Source organism: Echeneis naucrates, chromosome 2 (genome assembly GCF_900963305.1).
Source record: "Echeneis naucrates chromosome 2, fEcheNa1.1, whole genome shotgun sequence".
In the NCBI taxonomy this organism is placed as follows: Eukaryota; Metazoa; Chordata; class Actinopteri; order Carangiformes; family Echeneidae; genus Echeneis; species Echeneis naucrates.
In genome coordinates, this window is record NC_042512.1 from 15560918 (window position 1) to 15580824 (window position 19907).

The 19907-nt window shown below is 42.6% G+C and overlaps 1 long non-coding RNA gene across 1 annotated transcript; it reads left to right on the plus strand.

The window, feature by feature from the left end:
- Positions 1 to 11263: 11263 nt before the first annotated feature.
- LOC115055323 (uncharacterized) lies at positions 11264 to 13034 on the plus strand. The gene is made up of 3 exons (XR_003841677.1): positions 11264 to 11548; positions 11659 to 11974; positions 12060 to 13034. It is a non-coding gene; the product is annotated as an uncharacterized LOC115055323 (long non-coding RNA).
- Positions 13035 to 19907: the final 6873 nt, after the last annotated feature.

Here is a 19907-nt window from a genome sequence, read left to right on the forward strand (position 1 = left end):
GTAAGCCATAATCATCAAACGTACAAGAAACAAAGGCTTGAAATATTTCACTCTTTGGGCGTTGACACGATACAAAATTACAGTTTCACTTTCTGCTATGACTGAAAAAAATATTTAACTTTTTCACAATATTCAAATTTTTGAGCTGTACCTGTACAATATTTTTGGGAAAAATAAACTAGTTTGAAGTTTTAAGTGAAAACTGATATTTTATAATCTTAGTGATGAAACAGGTTGATTTTTACATATATGGTTCATACACTCACTGTTCGGGTTAAACCCATCCAGGCCGACAGCATTGACTGTGTGCGTGTGTCTCATGCGCCTCAACTCTGCTTGACACTGAATAAACTAGGTTACGCAGGGCTTATTTGTTGAGAAAATTTTGCCCAATGAGAGATTGTTCTACATCAGAGCCTACATCACCCTAACTGCAAACAAAAAACTCGTCTTCCACGTGACTTTGATTGAGAGGAGACCCTACCTGCACGTAAAAGATGTGCAGTCTGACGAAGTCTGAAAGGGATATGAACTCCATTTTTGTTTCTGTAACAGTATACGATTTTTTGGTGGTGAAAGAAACGCTGTAAAGATAAGATATGTTTGCACTCCCTTTGTTGTTGACAAGACGTCGCTTGTGGGCTTGAGAAATTTTCAGCAAGTATAAAACCGTAGCACCTAGAAATACATGCAAGAACACATACAAGACAGTAAACAATCAATCATCAAATCATATTTCTGGCTCCTACACACACACACACACACACTATTAGACAACAACAGAAGCACCATTCAAACAAGCTGAACATTCACTCTGGGACTAAAGGGACTTACTTACCCCAGGCCACCTGCTGCACCACCACGTCCTACAGGACACACTAAATGCATCAATGCTCTCACCTCTCACTAACCTGCAAACAATCACAAATATGTCAGACACAGGGACACACCAAATACAGTTTGAAATAAACACACTATACAGGAAAGATAGACCGTGAGCAACGCACACCGTGACAACTCCAAAAGACAGACAGACAGCACAACCTTCACCAAGTGGGAGAGCCACACTACAACAACACTACTGAACTCAGCTCGGAACACAGACATTGACAGAAAACATGGGACTCACCTTCATCAACTACTGGAAGCCACACCAACATCCTGGAAGATGCAGTCACGCTACTGCTGCATGTAGACACACAGTCAGAATGGAGCTGGAGAAGGCGACCTGCGTGTGTGTTTCGGTTTAGCACCAACCTACGACCCACAAGTCAAAGAGCATTTAAACCATAACCATAGGAGGCCAGACCGAAGAAGCCAGCTACCTGTTAAAGTGTCAAATATGGCAATGTCTGCAGCAAAAGTTCTTTTTTGGACAGATACAAATCCACTCACTTGCTCGCTCACCATCCTTCCTTCCTTTCTCTCCACCTGTGCTGTGGTCTGTGATGTCATAGGCCCATTTCCCACAAGCCAAAAGAGCAGAGGCAACATGATTTCAACAAATGTATCAATTTCACTCCCGTACATGTATACGGGGACAAGGGAGAGGAAGTCTGATTAGATGGTTTCATCAAGCTACAACCAACAACTCTATTTAACTGTGCATGTAAGCATACCTGATTGGTAGAAAACACGGGACTCGGCCCCACCAACAAGAACCATAAGCATGCTTGTGATTATACTTCCCTATTCCGTACTCAAGTCTGAAAAATATCCAAAAACCCTGAAGCTGCAAACTTGGTGAAAAGCCATACTTGGGCCGCTCTCCAAACCTTTGGCCCCATTTAGATTGCTGCAGGGACCTGCTAACCTCCCGTGGCCAAACTCGAGTTTCTATTAGGTCAGCAAAGACGTGGAAAAGCTGCCAACTGAGCTCAACAAAGCTCAACACAATTATTAGCAATTTAAGATTACACTGAAGACATCTTATACAGTTTGGTCGACACCTGCCCTCTCCGTAAAGTGGCCTGATCTAACTCTTATGATTTTGTGCTATATAACCACATATGCTTAGTTTCTGTATTGTCTTCAAAGCCTTTCTAGTGATGTGCATTGGAAATTAGCAATATCTACCAATTCCTGGACAAGCATGTGAAAACTGCTTGTGGAACCCATCCATATTCATGAGCATTGAATGAAAAACATGTCCAAAATGACACGTGCAGGCAAAAGAAAGCCAAATAAGAAACTGATGCAAATGACAAGATACGCAAAACGACCACACAAGCATGCAAAAGGACAATCAAGTGATGCTGAGCCACCACAATCAGATTCAAAGAGACTCCTGAGCTACTAAATCACAACACAGTAACAAACATGACCACAAAAAAAAAAAAAAAAAAAAAAAAGAAAAACTACATTTCCAACAGCTACGTAACAACTTCATATGGCCCTTCTCTTACATGAGAGCATCACAGGGTGGCTTTTACATTTGGAAAGTCCTACACTGATGCTTGATACAAAAATGCAGCCTCATATGAACTGACTTCAGACTGGACCTTTCATTTTCTCTGCTGCTACCCGGAGACAGCAGCAGTCACTGAAATTGCTGAGGCCCAAAACGTTGATTTTTATTATACTTCCTTTTTTCAGCTCTTGGCCACTTTCTTATCAATTCATGTCAAACTAGGGACCCCAAAATAAAAAATAAAAAAAAAAAAAAAAAGCAAAGAAACTTCCCCCCATCAATGTAAGCAGTTTGTATAACAATTTATTTTTCTAGTCAGTAAGGTGGTTTATTCTACAACCACAAAAAAAAAAAAAAAAAAAAAAAAAAAAAGTGTGGACAATGCTGTTTTTTTGTCTTTTGATATTTATTAAAATCTCTATATAAACTGATCAGCAACTTGTATCAAGCATCGAATCTATTCAAAGTTTGAAGAGCAGTCTCATCACTGGCAGCTTTCCTGGCACCATCTTGGTATTCTTTCATTCATCCATCCTTAAACATGTCGTCTTAAAACCAAAAATCAAGCAATCACCAACAGCTGAGAGACAAATGGCTGAGGACGCTGGTCAGCTGGGGGGACCAAGATGCTGCCATGCCAGCTGGGGAGGGACGAAGCTCAGACAGCAGCTCTGACACCTGCTGAAAACAGTTTTTCAGTATTCACAACAGTTCAGTACAGTATTTCTATTTTTTTTTTTTTACAAACAGACTTTGCCCCTTAATGAAGTCAGCTCCAACATGGCGCTGCTGCAGGAAAACAGAGCACAGTCAGGTCAACAAACTGCACTTCTGAACAGTTCAAATCAGGTTGTCTTAGACTTTTTCGCTGTCCGTCATAATCCATGTCTTTATTACAATCAAACAAAAATTAATATGACAAGTAGTCAATGCATTTAATTTTCATGCATTTGTTAATTGCAAATTCAATTAGAACAAGCAAAATGATGCACTTGTGAAGGCATGAGACAAAACATTCATCATGTTAACAGCAGTGACATCAGTGGCCACGAAAAACACCGACTGCACCCCTATGAGTAAATAACCCAGTTTTACAAAATTAAATACTTGCAATTAAAATATGAACAAACTTTGCAAAAAAAATAAAGCTAAATATAACTCCGTCTCATTCTCACCTTCCTCCTGTTGTGCATGGAGTGAAACAGGGCGCCTGCTTGTGTGTTGTGTAGACACCACGTGACTACACAACACCAAAGAGTGACAACCCACTGATGCAATAATATTACAGCAACAGTCATCTTGCAAACACGTTCAAGCTCACCTGCTGGCACCACTGACCACGACGACTGCAGCGGCACAGATTCCACTTCAGGGTACAGCAAGTCAGGATGGACATTTACTGCACTGCTATTTCTGAGAATAAATGAGACTCTTATCTGAGTGGGAGGGAGGAGAGTCCTGACCCAGCTTTGCCCCTTCAGAGAGTCTGCCCAACGTCTACGTCGCCTCCAACATGAAACTGGAACACAAAAGCAGTCTGACAGCACACAGTGAATATGAACACCAACATTGTATGAAATGTACGTTTCACCTGAAATGACGCCTTCAAACAAACCCATCTTCAAACCGCTGATTGGTGCCCCCTCCTGCTTCTTCTCCAGCACCAACAGACCTGCTTCCAGATGGAAACAAGACAGTCCAACAGCACAAGGTGAGAATATGAACACCTCAACGTTGTATTAAATGTTTCCACATAAAGTTACACCTTCAAACAAACCCATCTTCAACGCGTTGATTGGCGCCCCCTCCTGCTTCTTCTCCAGCACTAACAGAGGGAAACAAGACTATTAAATAAAGCTCATGGGCACCATTTAAATGAAGATGTATACTGTACCGTCACACACACACACACACACACACTCGCAAAGCATCAAACTGGTAAAGTCCACGCAATCGTCTGCATGTGACTGACAGCATTTGTTCACCGAAAACAAACGTGTGAAGTGAGACAGGTGCCCGGTGAACCCCTCCGTGGTGCAGACAGCGTGCAAAACACACAAACACGAAAACAACATGAACGAGTGCGTTTTACCGGGAAAGGCGGCTCTTTGGGGAGCTTGTGGAGCCGGAAAGAGCCTGAAACAAACACACACAGAGAATTGATTAGCCTACCACACAACACGGCTGAAACTACCTGAAACAACACAAAGACGACCTACCTGTCGGCTTTGTGTTGGATCGCTGGCTTGTTCTGACTGAAGCTCGGCCTGTTCAACAGGCCGCGACATCAGTCCTGATTAAATCCAGGTGAGCCTAATTGGTCCTCCACCTGGACACGACGGGACGTAACACAGCACGCACAGCACGCACAGCACGCACAGCACGCACAGCACACGACAACACTCACGTTTAATCACGTCATTCCCAAATTGTACCGGCTGCGGCTCCGCTGCGTCACGACTCCGGATTCATTGGAGTGGATGGTAAATTAGGTCAGGTGTGCTGATTGCTGGCTCGTCTTCTTAAACGCTGTCCAGCCGGTGCGACAGGCTCTCAGTGTCAGACTTCAGCTGCAGACGCCAGAAGTCCACCACGTGTCTCCTGAAAACAAAGTAGGAACTGGAGAGATGTTTGTGTGGAAACCAGTCTGTTTTATTTCATGTCAGACAGGAATTAGCGTTTCAAATTCTGAGTGTCACTGAGCTGCAGAAGTAGTCAGATTTGGTTTGAGTTTTTGAGCCAGGTTTGTGTCACATTTGAGTAAAAATGTTAACTTTCTCTGTTTTAAGCAGGTCGGTCGGTGCTGGGAAATGGAGGATGGAGGAAAACGGGAGTGAGGAAGAAGTCACAGGCAAGTTTCAGTCATGCAGCTATACTTGAACCAGGAGCTGCATTAACTGAGAAGTTTCCCTTTTTTATTTCCCCGATTTGATGGGCAAATCTGAAGGCCATTTGTCATTTTGACGGGTTGCAATTACTTCAGAACAATATTAAAACAGACATGAAGCCGTCTGTCTGAAGCAAAGGTACAAAATTTTAACGAGAATCGCCTCTCCAGCAACTTCACTTGACGCTTTTGATTACACACAAGCAGGCGCCCTGTTTCACTCCATGCACAACAGGAAGGTGAGAATGAGACTGAGTTATATTTAGCTTTTCTTTGCAAAGTTTGTTTATATTTTAATTGCAAGTATTTAATTTTATAAAACTGGGTTATTTACTCACATGGGCGCAGTCGGTGTTTTTAGTGGCCACCGATGTCACTGCTGTTAACATGATGAATGTTTTGTCTCATGCCTTCACAAGTGCATCATTCTGCTTGTTCTAATTGAGTTTGCAATTAACAAATGCATGAAAATTAAATGCATTGACTACTTGTCATTAATTTTTGTTTGATTGTAATAAAGACATGGATTATGACAGACAATGAAAAAGTCTAGGACAACCTGATTTGAACTGTTCAGAAGTGCAGTTTGTTGACCTGACTGTGCTCTGTTTTCCTGCAGCAGCGCCATGTTGGAGCTGACTTCATTAAGGGGCAAAGTCTGTTTACAAAAAAAATAGAAATACTGAACTGTTGTGAATACTGAAAAACTGTTTTCAGCAGGTGTCAGAGCTGCTGTCTGAGCTTTGTCCCTCCCCAGCTGGCATGGTAGCATCTTGGTCCCCCCAGCTGACCAGCGTCCTCAGCCATTTGTCTCTCAGCTGTTGGTGATTGCTTGATTTTTGGTTTTAAGACGACATGTTTCAGGATGGATGAATGAAAGAATACCAAGATGGTGCCAGGAAAGCTGCCAGTGATGAGACTGCTCTTCAAACTTTGAATAGATCCGATGCTTGATACAAGTTGCTGATCAGTTTATAGTGAGATTTTAATAAATATCAAAACACAAAAAAACAGCATTGTCCACACAAAGGGTTTGGTTTTTTGTGGTTGTAGAATAAACCACCTTACTGACTAGAAAAATAAATTGTTATACAAACTGCTTACGTTCATGGGGGGAGTTTGATATGAATTGATAAAGTGGCCCAGAGCTGAAAAAGGGAAGTAAAATAAAATCAAAGTGTTGGGCCTTAGCAAATTCAGTGACTGATGCTGTCTCCGGGTAGCAGCAGAGAAAATGAAAGGTCCAGTCTGAAGTTAGTTCATATGAGGCTGCATTTTTGTATCAAGCATCAGTGTAGGATTTTCCAAATGTAAAAGCCACCCTGTGATGCTCTCATATAAAAGAAGGGCCATATAAAGTTGAAGTTGTTGCTCCGTAGCTGTTGGAAATGTAGTTTTTCTTTTTTTTTTTTTTTTTTGGTCATGTTTGTTACTGTGTTGTGATTTAGGAGCTCAGGAGTCTCTTTGAATCTGGTTGTGGTGGCTCAGCATCACTTGGTTGTCCTTTTGCATGCTTGTGTGGTCGTTTTGCGTATTTTGTCATTTGCATCAGTTTATTTGGCTTTCTTTTGCCTGCACGTGTCATTTTGGACATGTTTTTCATTCAATGCTCATGAATATGGATGGGTTCCACAAGCAGTTTTCACATGCTTGTCCAGGAATTGGTAGCCATTGCTAATTTCCAATGCACATCACTAGAAAGGCTTTGAAGACAATACAGAAACTAAGCATATGTGGTTATATAGCACAAAATCGTAAGAGTTAGATCAGGCCACTTTACGGAGAGGGCAGGTGTCGACCAAACTGTATAAGATGTCTTCAGTTTAATCTTAAATTGCTAATAATTGTGTTGAGCTTTGTTGAGCTCAGTTGGCAGCTTTTCCACGTCTTTGCTGACCTAATAGAAACTCGAGTTTGGCCACGGGAGGTTAGCAGGTCCCTGCAGCAATCTAAATGGGGCCAAAGGTTTGGAGAGCGGCCCAAGTATGGCTTTTCACCAAGTTTGCAGCTTCAGGGTTTTTGGATATTTTTCAGACTTGAGTACGGAATAGGGAAGTATAATCACAAGCATGCTTATGGTTCTTGTTGGTGGGGCCGAGTCCCGTGTTTTCTATCAATCAGGTATGTTTACATGCACAGTTAAATAGAGTTGTTGGTTGTAGCTTGATGAAACCATCTAATCAGACTTCCTCTCCCTTGTCCCCGTATACATGCACGGGAGTGAATTTCATACATTTGTTGAAATCATGTTGCCTCTGCTCTTTTGGCTTGTGGGAAATGGGCCTATGACATCACAGACCACAGCACAGGTGGAGAGAAAGGAAGGAAGGATGGTGAGCGAGCAAGTGAGTGGATTTGTATCTGTCCAAAAAAGAACTTTTGCTGCAGACATTGCCATATTTGACACTTTAACAGGTAGCTGGCTTCTTCGGTCTGGCCTCCTATGGTTATGGTTTAAATGCTCTTTGACTTGTGGGTCGTAGGTTGGTGCTAAACCGAAACACACACGCAGGTCGCCTTCTCCAGCTCCATTCTGACTGTGTGTCTACATGCAGCAGTAGCGTGACTGCATCTTCCAGGATGTTGGTGTGGCTTCCAGTAGTTGATGAAGGTGAGTCCCATGTTTTCTGTCAATGTCTGTGTTCCGAGCTGAGTTCAGTAGTATTGTTGTAGTGTGGCTCTCCCACTTGGTGAAGGTTGTGCTGTCTGTCTGTCTGTCTTTTGGAGTTGTCACGGTGTGCGTTGCTCACGGTCTATCTTTCCTGTATAGTGTGTTTATTTCAAACTGTATTTGGTGTGTCCCTGTGTCTGACATATTTGTGATTGTTTGCAGGTTAGTGAGAGGTGAGAGCATTGATGCATTTAGTGTGTCCTGTAGGACGTGGTGGTGCAGCAGGTGGCCTGGGGTAAGTAAGTCCCTTTAGTCCCAGAGTGAATGTTCAGCTTGTTTGAATGGTGCTTCTGTTGTTGTCTAATAGTGTGTGTGTGTAGGAGCCAGAAATATGATTTGATGATTGATTGTTTACTGTCTTGTATGTATTTCTAGGTGCTACGGTTTTATACTTGCTGAAAATTTCTCAAGCCCACAAGCGACGTCTTGTCAACAACAAAGGGAGTGCAAACATATCTTATCTTTACAGCGTTTCTTTCACCACCAAAAAATCGTATGCTGTTACAGAAACAAAAATGGAGTTCATATCCCAATAAAGTAACAAGCCTGCTCACAAGCCTGCACTCGTTTTAAAGCTGAAGATGTGCCCAACAATAATCCGGGGTCAATTTTGTCCATCGTGTCAAGCTAATGGGACGTTTTGTCTTCTTTCAGACTTCGTCAGACTGCACATCTTTTACGTGCAGGTAGGGTCTCCTGTCAATCAAAGTCACGTGGAAGACGAGTTTTTTGTTTGCGGTTAGGGTGATGTAGGCTGTGATGTAGAACAATCTCTCATTGGGCAAAATTTTCTCAACAAATAAGCCCTGCGTAACCTAGTTTATTCAGTGTCAAGCAGAGTTGAGGCGCATGAGACACACGCACACAGTCAATGCTGTCGGCCTGGATGGGTTTAACCCGAACAGTGAGTGTATGAACCATATATGTAAAAATCAACCTGTTTCATCACTAAGATTATAAAATATCAGTTTTCACACCAAACTTCAAACTAGTTTATTTTTCCCAAACATATTGTACAGGTACAGCTCAAAAATTAGAATATTGTGAAAAAGTTCAGTATTGGAAACTTGGTGTCACCCTGATCAGCTAATTAAGTCAAAACATCGGCAAAAGTTTCCTGACCCTTTAAACAGTCTCTGAGTCAGCAGGCTACACAATCATGGGGAAGGCTTCACAAGGAGGGTAAGACACAAAAGGTCATTGCTGAAGAAGCTGGTTGTTCACAGAGTGCTGTATCCAAGCATATTAACAGAAAAGTGAGTGGAAGGAAAAGGTGCAGCAGCAACAGAGATAACTGCATCCTCGAGAGGATTGTCAAGTGAAATCCATTGAAGAATTTGGGGGAGCTTCACAGGGAGTGGACCGAGGCTGGAGCCGGCGCATCAAGAGTCACCACACACACACGGACGAATACCAGACGTGGGCGACAAATGTTGCATTCCTTGTGTCAAGCCACTCCTGAACCAGAGACAACGTCAGAAGCGTCTTATCTTGCTCGATGTCCCAGAGACTGGAGGAAGAGTGGAGATGCAGAGAATCCACATTGCTTGAACTCCAGTGTGAAGTTTCCACAGTCAGTGATGATTTGGCTGGTGTTGGTCCACTGTGTTTTCTGAAGTCCACAATCAACGCGGCCACCTACTGGGAAATTCTAGAGCACTTCATGCTTCCCTCTGCTGACAAGCTGCATGGAGATGCCGATTTTATTTTCCAGCAGGACTTGGCACCTGCCCACACTGCCGAAGGTACCCAAAGCTGGTTCAATGACCGTGGTGTTACTGTGCTTGATTGGCCAGCAAACTCCCCTGACCTGAACCCCGTAGATATCTATGGGCTGTTGTCAAGAGGAAGATGAGACATCAGACCCAACAGAGCAGATGACCTGAAGGCAGCTCTCAAAGCAACCTGAGCTTCCATGACACGTACGCAGTGCCACAGGCTGATCGCCTCCATGCCACGGTGCATTGATGAAGTCATTCATGCAAAAGCAGTCCCATCCAAGTATTGAGTGCCTAAACATGAACAGAATTTTCAGAAGTCTGACATTTGTGCTTAAAAGATATTTTTTGGACTGGTCTTATGTGATATTCTAATTTTCTGAGACACTGACTTTTAGGTTTCCATTATCTGTAAGCCATAATCATCAAAGTTACAAGAAACAAAGGCTTGAAATATTTCACTCTTTGTGTGTAATGTAATCTACATAAAATTCCAGTTTCACTTTTGAAATTACTGACAAAAATATTTCACTTTTTCATGATATAATTTTTTGAGATGTACCTGTGTTTTCACAAGCCATTTTTTTTTTTTTTGGAATGACTCAATTTAATATTTTAATCAATCAGTTCTTTAATTTACGCCACCAATCATAGTTGTGCCATTAGCACTTCTGTAGTTATAATGCTTTAACTGCAGTGATGCAAAAACAGGCAGAAATTGCCAAAAACTGCCTCTGCATGAACAGGTTAAAGCCAAGCGTTGAGCCAGCTGGCGTGCATTTTTTGCATAACCCTGGATTCTGGTATAATAAATCTCCAGTTCATCATTTTCTACCTCTGGACATTGGATTTTTTTTACAGCAATGTGTGCCAGGACTTATTCCCCCAGGCAGCCTCCACAGTGGCTTTTGGAACTGAATGAAATGAATGGAAAGTTTAGGAATCTAACCACTACAGTGTGTTTGTTTGTTTGCAGGCTGGTGAAACTGGACTTGCCCCCCCTGTTTCAGCTAAGTGTGTGTGAGAGAGAGAGAGAGGGTGAATTTTGAGTATTTACAAATGTGGTTGTGTGACATGTTGTGTTGTCTGTTTGCAGGTTGGTGGAGTGCTGCCTTGTGTGTGTTCAAGGTAAGTCTCTCTTGCCTTCCTTCCTTCTTTTGTTGTTGTCGCTGTCTGTAGTCTGCTGTGTGTTTCTTAACCTGTGTTGTGTTTCAGGTGCTGTGGTTGGTGCTTTGTGTCATTGGAGGAAGTGAGTTTATGGTGTTTACAACACGTGACCAACATGGACACAGGAAACGAACTGGTGTTGTGGACTAGTTAGTGGTCGACCGTTTGGACTTCTGTGGGTTGTCGGTTCGAGTCCGGCTCTGGTAACTGATGACACTTATCACTTGTTTTCTTTCACGTCCAACAACAAAGAAAAGTTAAATATGCCCGGAGCTCCATGAAAAATTATACCTTTTGAGAAAGGTTTTTTTTTTTCATGCACATTTTTAAACTGTAGTCAAATATCATATTAGAATTTCCGAAATGTAAATGACATTCATTGTTTTAATCATTATTTGAAAGGAAACATGGCAGACAATGTGCCTTCGGAGGAAAGTGAGACACTCCGAAATATAAGGTTGTGTTTTGTGTCCTCTGCTGGACACTTTCAAAGAATCCAGTCTCCATGTATGTCAGAGTAATTAATCCGGGTGAGTGTCGTCATTTTTACACGGCAGTGTTCGGCTCAGGCCAAAGATGTTGTCAACACAAAGAAAGGACTTTACAGGAAGATGATCATCGCGGACTGAACCAATCTCCAGATGATGTTTGATTCCCAGCCCTCCCTTTGTGGTGACCTGTCCAGGTGACTTCAGGTCTGTCCCCGCCCATTATGACGTCTTCAAGGTGTGAAAAACGCTCCGCCGTGTACACGGGGTATTTTATTTTGAAAATACAACGGATGTTTTATTTTGTGTCTGTGCAGGATTTTCCGTCCCACACGACCTGCTCTGTGAGTAATTTATGCAACTACAACTCTGCGTATCTGTTCCGGAGCTGTTCCGGAGTCGTGACGCAGCGGAGCCGCAGCCGGAGGAATTTGGGGATGACGTGATTGAACGTGAGTGTTGTCGTGTGCTGTGCGTGCTGTGCGTGCTGTGTTACGTCCCGTCGTGTCCAGGTGGAGGACCAATTAGGCTCACCTGGATTTAATCAGGACTGATGTCGCGGCCTGTTGAACAGGCCGAGCTTCAGTCAGAACAAGCCAGCGATCCGCTCGGTTCTCTGCTTTTGGACGACATGTAGGTCGGCTTTGTGTTGTTTCAGGTAGTTTCAGCCGTGTTGTGTGGTAGGCTAATCAATTCTGTGTGTGTGTGTTTGTTTCAGGCTCTTTCCGGCTCCACAAGCTCCCCAAAGAGCCGCCTTTCCCGGTAAAACGCACTCGTTCATGTTGTTTTCGTGTTTGTGTGTTTTGCACGCTGTCTGCACCACGGAGGGGTTCACCGGGCACCTGTCTCACTTCACACGTTTGTTTTCGGTGAACAAATGCTGTCAGTCACATGCAGACGATTGCGTGGACTTTATCAGTTTGATGCTTTGCGAGTGTGTGTGACGGTACAGTATACATCTTAATTTAAATGGTGCCCATGAGCTTTATTTAATAGTCTTGTTTCCCTCTGTTAGTGCTGGAGAAGAAGCAGGAGGGGGCGCCAATCAACGCGTTGAAGATGGGTTTGTTTGAAGGTGTAACTTTATGTGGAAACATTTAATACAACGTTGAGGTGTTCATATTCTCACCTTGTGCTGTTGGACTGTCTTGTTTCCATCTAGAAGCAGGTCTGTTGGTGCTGGAGAAGAAGCAGGAGGGGGCACCAATCAGCGGTTTGAAGATGGGTTTGTTTGAAGGCGTCATTTCAGGTGAAACGTACATTTCATACAATGTTGGTGTTCATATTCACACTGTGTGCTGTCAGACTGCTTTTGTGTTCCAGTTTCATGTTGGAGGCGACGTAGACGTTGGGCAGACTCTCTGAAGGGGCAAAGCTGGGTCAGGACTCTCCTCCCTCCCACTCAGATAAGAGTCTCATTTATTCTCAGAAATAGCAGTGCAGTAAATGTCCATCCTGACTTGCTGTACCCTGAAGTGGAATCTGTGCCGCTGCAGTCGTCGTGGTCAGTGGTGCCAGCAGGTGAGCTTGAATTTGTTTGCAAGATGACTGTTGCTGTAATATTATTGTATCAGTGGGTTGTCACTCTTCTTTGGTGTTGGGTAGTCACGTGGCTTCTGTTTTGTGTATGTGTTGGGGGCAGGGGGGTTTTATTATTATTATTATTATTATTATTATTATTATTATTAGGTTGTTCCTCTTCTGGACAGTAACTGCTTGTTGGTTGTGTGTGAAGGTGTCCCTCCATGGAAGCAGTGCATGATGTCCGGTCCCAGTAATCAGTGACCTGTCTGCGTGCAGCTGGTCCACCTTCCCGGTCCAGGATGGATGGATTGTTTTGCTGGAGGCCATTTGGTGAGTCGGTGCCATTGTGTAAATTTCCAGGTAAGGCCTTGCCACGATTCTCCGTTTACTGCCGCTTTCTGCTTTCAGGTTCAACCTCACCAGGGACTCCACATCAGATGGGACTGCAGCGAGGGTCGGCTGAGGGTCTGTACAAGCAGCAACTCTGCTGTAGCTGATAGATGAATGAGAGAGGATCTCTTTACAGTGAAGTAGTAACAGTGACTGGATCGGTAATGAATGTCTTTCCTCCTTTCAGAGTACCAGCGTGATGGAAGGGGCCGATCAGCAGCGTCGTTGGACTGATTTCTGTTGACATTGTTTGTTCTTTGTATGTTGTAAATAGGCAAATAATTTTAATGTTTTTTTTTTTTTTCTTCTTTGGTACATGTGTAGCAAGTGGTTGTGGTTGGATGTTAGTGTGGTCTGTCAGGTGTGCTTTGTTGGCACTGAGTTGTTTAATGGTTGTGGCTTAAGGTTAGCAGTATGTGGTCCAATGCAGTGGTTGTTTGCTTTGGGTCTGTTGTGGTTGTTTGTTTGCTTTGGGGCTGTTGTGGTTGTTGGCTTTGGTTTAGTTGCTTATAGGTGCTTCTTTTGGTTTGGACAGGAGTTGTATTGCAGAGAATATTTGTTCTGTTTATTAACTACTCTTGTTTCTGGTCTCATTTCCATGTTTTTGGAGCTGTTCTTGACCCGTTGAAGCATCATCATCTCTCCCTGACTGCAGTTGGAGCTGGAAGGTTTGCACACATCTCTCTGCATGGTCCTCTTTAGCCACATAGCTGGTGGTGTCACGTGGTGCAGTAAATGTGTGCTTGTATGTTGCCATGCCTTTTTGTCCTGGTGTAGGAGCAGTGCTGATGAGTTGAAGGTAAGTTGGATTCAATTAGCAGCAGTTGTTTGTCTCCTTGGCTGCCTGTTTGTCCTTTCAGTGGCCTGTAGATGGAAAACTCTCTCCCAACCACTGTGAGGCTGCAGCAGCTCCTCCTCCCCTGGATGATGATCCTGATAATGCAGAGTATGTACAAGGCAGAAATGTAAGCATTGATTTTGATGTGATGGCAGTGAAATGTTTTTTTTTTTTTTTTAAAGAATTGTCGCCCTGTGTGCTTGTGTTGTGTGGTTTGGCCTGGTTAATGGTTTGAGTAGTTAAAATGAAGTTGTGGTGGTTGGGCTGTAACCTGCTACAGCTTGTGGTTAGGGTTGTTTTTTTTTTTTTAAATTTTATTTTTAATAGATTTGGTTGTTTATTTGCCTATTTACATGTGCTTTTGTCAAAATGAAATGTGAAGTGTATTGATTGGTTTGTAGATGTCAGTCTGTAAGGACTTCAAATTGTAAATGTTCTTCGTTAATGAAATGTGAATGTTTTTTTTGTTTTTTTTAATTTTAAATGGTGTGTTAATGTCTGCAAATTTCAATGTGAACTGTATTTTGGAAAATGATAAAAACCAAAACAATGTAAAGCAGTTTTGCTGTGTCTGTGGCTTTTATTTATGTCTTTTAATTAAAGGAGCTTCTGCTTACGCTTTTGTGGACTTGGCCTCTGACTTCTGTGTTCGCTCCCTCCTCATTTTCACACTGTCTGCTCTTCTCTTAGCAGGTGGTAGTCTTCATGTTTCTTATGTTCATACGAATGTTCATTTTTGTTTTTCAGTTGTGTATTTCTTAAACAATGGTTTATTTAATGTGTTAAGGTCATAGGCAAATAGTTTGAGCTCTGTGTCCTCCTTTGCACGTTTTCATACTTTGATTCATCCTCTTTCAGTGTCCTTTTCCCCACTTTGACATGAAATCCATGTCATGTCTGGAATTTATGTATTTAAGCTCTGTTTTAGACTTTCCCCACTCTGTCTTTTCTCTATTCTTAATGTAACAGTCAACACTGTCATTTTTCACTCTCCTCACTTGGGCACTTTGTCTTTCCTCTTAACTTTTACTTCTGAGACTTTACTGTTGTAGTTCTTATTTCTCTCTGAATGTTCGCACTGTTATCTTTGCTTTAGTGTGTATGTATAACATGTTCTCTACATGTAAAGCTTCATGTTTCTCACTGTTGTTTTAATGTTTTATATTTTAAATGCTTGGGTTTTTTTTTTTTTTTGGGCTGGGTCCTTTCTGTCTTTCACACTATGTGCAACATGTTACTCAAAGTGCTGTCAAGATGACACTCACTTCCTCCGATGATACAAAGCAACACCCACGGCCCCTGAGATACGGCACAGGGTAAGAAACACACTGCAGACGACAGACCACTCCAAAAAACAACCACCAAGGAATGAGGCGACTAACCTTGGCCTTCAAAATCCGTTGATCAAAGTGGAGACTCTGAAGCGCTGACTTACATTTGAGTGGAAAAGACTCAGTATTACTGAACAGAGGGAAATGGAGCCCTCCTGTGGGGAGATTGTGTAATGACATCCCTTTACCACACTGATCCTGTTGTTTCAACATACAGAGTCCAAAGTCCTACACCCACGGTCCAGGGAGTAACTAAGTGTCAGAGTAGCAGACTGCAAAATGCTATTGAGATTAATTTCTGTTTGTCTTTTTCTGTATTGTCTTGTGATGACATCAGTTTAATGTCAGTTGTATTCTGGACTTTAAAATTAACTAAAACAAACCTGAACCTGAGAGAGCATTAGCAATCATTCAGTCTGACTTGTTTTGTTGTTTGTTGTTTCAACATCCAGCGTCCAGGAAGTAACTCTCAGAGTAGCAGACTGTGATATTATATTGGGATTAATTTCTGTTCAATGTCTTGTTCTGTATTGTCTCGTACTGACATGAGTTTCATGTCAGTGAATTTAAAGTCCAGCAACCAGAGTGTCAGAATACAACTAATAACTAAAACAAACCATCTCAGAGAGCTTCAGTGATAAACTCGAAGAAAAGACAACTTCTGAAAGGTTTTCTTCTGTTTCTTGTCTGAATCATCACTGATATCAGAAAGTTATATTTTTTAATTGAACAAATGTTTGAGCACATTCATGGGCCCAAAAGTTTATACAAATAACTTTTAAATGTTTTCTTCCTGTCTTCCTGAAAGGCGTAAAAAGGATTCAAAGTATAACCTTAAAATTTTATCTCCATTTCAGTTGTTGGGATTAATTTCTGTTCAATGTCTTTTTCTGTCTGGAAAATATAAAACTGATATTGACAAAAGGAAATTAATATCCCAACCTTACCATTACTCTCCTATGTACTCTATTACTCAGTCAAACTGTTTAACACTCCAATGTCAGTCACAGCTTCAGAGGAGAATAGAATTATCTGAATGAACTGCATTAAATCTGAAGATTATAAAAGTCAGACTGAATGATTGCTAATGCTCTCTGAGGTTCAGGTTTGTTTTAGTTAATTTTAAAGGGTGTTGAAACAACAGGATCAATGAGGTAAAGTGACGTCCTTACACAATCTCTCCACAGGAGGGCTCTATTTCCCTCTGCTCAGTAAAACTGAGTCTCAAATGTCAGTCAGAGCTTCAGTCTCTCCAGTTTGGCTGCTGGACATCCAGCCAACTGAAGATTTCTGAGCCGCTGACACAGTAGAGCTTCGAGAGAAAATGTGGACGAGCCCAAAGTAGCAGCTTCTCCCAGAACCTGAGCCGGTCCTCTGGACCCTCTTTCTGAGAATCCTTCAGGGTGTCCTGAATCCAGCTCCTCACTTCCAGTCTTTAACAGCCGGAACTCTTTGCTGTCTTTGTCCATCTGTCTTCAAGCGGCCTCCCGCTCTCCTCCTCCTCTGCTGCTGTGTGTACTCCATGTTTAGTTCCTCTTCTTTTTCCTTTATTCAAAGTGCTCCTTCTGATAAATCCACTCTGTCTTCAGACAAATCGGACTGAATTCGGTTGAAATTTGAGACCAGGAGCCGCGCTGACTGCTGTCCGGTTCAAACTGTTGTTGTTTTCAGCCATCTTGAATCACGCAGGTACAGCGGTCTCGTGATACTTCACACTGACAGGACAATTTGCTATCTTAAAGTAATTTCAAGAATATCTGCAGAAACTCAAACTTGTCTCAGCTGTCTTGGTCAATAAATGGATGAAATTAAGGCTTCAGGCCTTTGACAGTGTTGCACAGTTACAGTTTTAATTGTACTTTACTGAGGTAGATCAGTATGCGTGTTTAGCATTTATTAGTGGACTTCTGACTCACAGGCAGACTCCAGGGTAACAGACACTGGAACGGATCAGACTCCGAGTTGGATATGTGACACAGTGAAGGATAGGGTGAAGAATAGTTTGGAAAAAACTGTCTATTCCCAGAGCATGACGTAGGACAAGAGGTGTGCTTATTCCAAAGGAGAAGGAGTGTTCAGACCTGAGTCAGTTCCATATGATCTCTCTCCTGAATGTAGAGGGGAAGATTTTCTTTAGTTGTACAGAGACTAGCTAGTTCTTTAGAAAGGAATAGCTTAAGAGATACTTCAGTACAGAAGGCAGGAATACCAGGTTTTGCAGGGTGTTTAGAGCACACTAGCATGATTTTGGTATCAGATTCAGGCAGCCAAGAGTGAGAAAAGAGACTTGCTTGTGATATTCCTGGACAATGCCACATAGCCTTATTTGGGAGGCATTTGACTATTTTAGAGTATCTGGAGTACTTGTCAATTTAGTAAGAACATATTCCCAGGATATCAGACTGTGTGTAAGTACAGCAGGCTTTACAACAGGTCAGCAGAGGCTAGAAATAGGCATTCTGGCAGGGTGTACGATTTCTCCATTAGCATTCGCAATGGCAATGGAAGTAATGATTAGAGCTTCTAGGTGGGTTGTAGGTGGAGAGAGGCGGCAGGATGGGATGCGCCTTACACCATTTAGGGCATACATGGATGATATGACAATAACTACAACGGTGCCACGAATGAAAACAGTACTTGAGAGACTTACTAGGCTTAATTTTCATACTGGCCCACTTGAAGTTTATTAAGTGTAGAGGTATCTCAATAAGTCCAGGAAGATTAAGTGATCAAAAGTTTGTCATGGATGAAGAGGAAATTCCAATAATTAGGGAAAAAGCAGTCAAGAGCCTAGGTAGGTGGTACAAGGCAGATTTGCATGATGGAGAACAGGTAGTGCAGTTTCGGAGGGATGTTGCTGAAGGACTGGCTCGAATAGATAAATCAGGACTTCCAGGAAAGTCGAAGCTGTGGTGTTTGCTGTTTGGATTATTTCCCAGGCTGATGTGGCCACTGTCGGTATATGAGATTCCGATATCTGCTGCAGAGAAAATGGAAAGACTAGTAAGCTCTTACATGAGGAAGTGGCTCGGTGTTCTGAGACGTTGACGCACTGTGGCACTGTATGGAAAAGGCATACTTCAGCTCCCAGTATCTAGTCTAGTGGAGGAGTTTAAATGTACTCAACTCAGGTGAGGACAGAGCTCCTGTTTTCTGGGAATAAAGATGTGGTAGTTAGTAAGGGGGTTCCAAACCCAACCAAGCGGAGAAAATGGAATCCAAGAATGGCAGCACAGGAGGCTACAGCAACTCTTAGGCATACAAAGATTGGAAAGAGGAAGCAAGTTGTGGAACAGGTTCATACACAGGAGGAAATATTAAGGAGTGCAAGGGCAGTGGCTCAGGCTAAGCAGGGACAATAGTTGAACTGGGAAGGTGTCGGGAAGAAAAAGCTTAGTTGGAAAGAGCTGTGGAGTATGGAGGAAAGTAGTATTCGATTTTTGATATGTGCACCATATGATGTATTGCCAACGCCCCAGAACCTCAAACTCTGGGTAAATGGAGACCCGTTATGTCTGTTGAGTTCACGTACTGCAACTCTAAAGCACATCTTGTCAGGTTGTAAGGTTAGTCTGTCACAAGGACGGTATACGTGGCGACATAGCCAGGTTTTACAAAGCTTAGCTGCAGGCATTGAAGATATACGGAGGCTGGCAAATTTAGGAGGGTCTAAAACAAAGAGAGTTGCAATTCAGTTTGTTCAAGAAGGAGGGAACGTTAATAAGATAAGGAGGCAAGATAGCTTCGAGCAGGGGTTCCCAAACATTTCCATACCATGACCCCCAAACATCAACTTTCAGAATGATTTCCTTAATTTTATTCAATATTCAATCGTTATTTCATTTGCTTCGCATAATAATATAACATATTTACAATACTGTATTACATTTCCACTGAATAATCAACTTTTCAACAAAATGCCGATAATCAAGAACCTCTAATTTCCTGAGGCCCCCCCCCCGAGCGCCGCGGCCCCCACTTTGAAAACCACTGGCTTAGAGGATGCTGGTGACTGGGAGATGCAGGTGGATTTAGGAGGAAAGCTTGTTGTTCCCCAGGAAATAGTCTGTACGAAGCTCAGGCCTGATATAATTTTGTAGTCTAGGAGTAGAATGAGAGTATATTTCATAGAGCCGACGTAGCCGTGGGAGGATTCAGTTGAAGAAGCGTATGAAAGGAAAAAGCTCAAGTATGCACAGCTAGGTCAGGATCCTGAGCAGCGAGGATGGAAGGTTAGGATTTGTCCAGTGGAAGTAGGATGTAGAGGGTTTGTGGCCAGATCTGTTGTTGCTTTGTTGAGGGAGTTGGGAGGAAGGGGACAGAGCGTGAGGAAAATAGTCAAGGAAATGTCGGACGAGGCAGTAAGATCCAATCAGTGGATTTGGATTAGAAGGACGAATCGTAGCTGGGGGCCCCAGCAGGGGGAGCTCTTAAGATAGACAGACTCAAGGGAGGAGCGGAGGAAGAAATCCAGGAAGAGGAA